This window comes from Euprymna scolopes, chromosome 32 (genome assembly GCF_053919585.1).
Source record: "Euprymna scolopes isolate OS-2025 chromosome 32, ASM5391958v1, whole genome shotgun sequence".
Taxonomy (NCBI): domain Eukaryota; kingdom Metazoa; phylum Mollusca; class Cephalopoda; order Sepiida; family Sepiolidae; genus Euprymna; species Euprymna scolopes.
In genome coordinates, this window is record NC_136513.1 from 42509951 (window position 1) to 42510698 (window position 748).

Genomic DNA, 748 nt, shown 5'->3' on the forward strand with positions numbered 1-748 from the left:
TTAATACATGCTGTTCTTAGCTTTTCTTTGCCTTTTGGCCAAGATAAAAGTGTAGTATCTGTTCCGGCAGATACTGCAAGCAAAGACCATATGTGGGGGAAACCCCCACATATAAGGCCTTGGTCAATGTAGGGGCAACCCTTCGTACCAATTGTCACTATCCAGCTCCCCTACTCCCCGGAGTGTTGGTCCCAATTTCCCCTTCGCTCCTCACATTAAAAATCGGCCTTGCGCCTAATTTGCTCGGTGGGGGAGCAAATAAATACCCTTTTTTTGGCCTTTTGGCCAAGATCAAAGTGTAGTATTTGTTCTTACTACACGCTGTACTTATGTTTGTAACTTTGTGATATAAAGTCAGGGGTTCAGTTTTCTGTATTAATTTAATGTAAAATGATCACCCACTTTACATCCAGTCAGTCTCAAATCCATTAAAATGATTCTCCAGATCATTCAAGTTGTTTTTGAAGGAGTCCAGTTATTTTTAAGCATTCAAGTCATTCTTAAGGTAATTCAATTCATCCTTAAGTTCATTAAAGTCATTCTAAGTCATTTATTTTTTATTTATTTAAGTCATTTCAGCCCATTTTTCGGTCATTTTAGTTTATCTTTAAGAATTTCATGTCAATCCTACATTCATGCATTCATTCATTACACGAGAGCATGCGACTAATGGCTATCGGCCTTGTTGTATTAACATGAATTTATACATTCATTTAGTTTTATCATAGCATATATATATATATATATA

General features: G+C 36.1%; 1 pseudogene; it reads left to right on the forward strand.

Moving 5' to 3' along the window:
- The first annotated feature begins 264 nt into the window (after window positions 1–264).
- LOC145256616 (U2 spliceosomal RNA) lies at window positions 265–479 on the forward strand (annotated as a pseudogene).
- The last annotated feature ends 269 nt before the right edge of the window (window positions 480–748 follow it).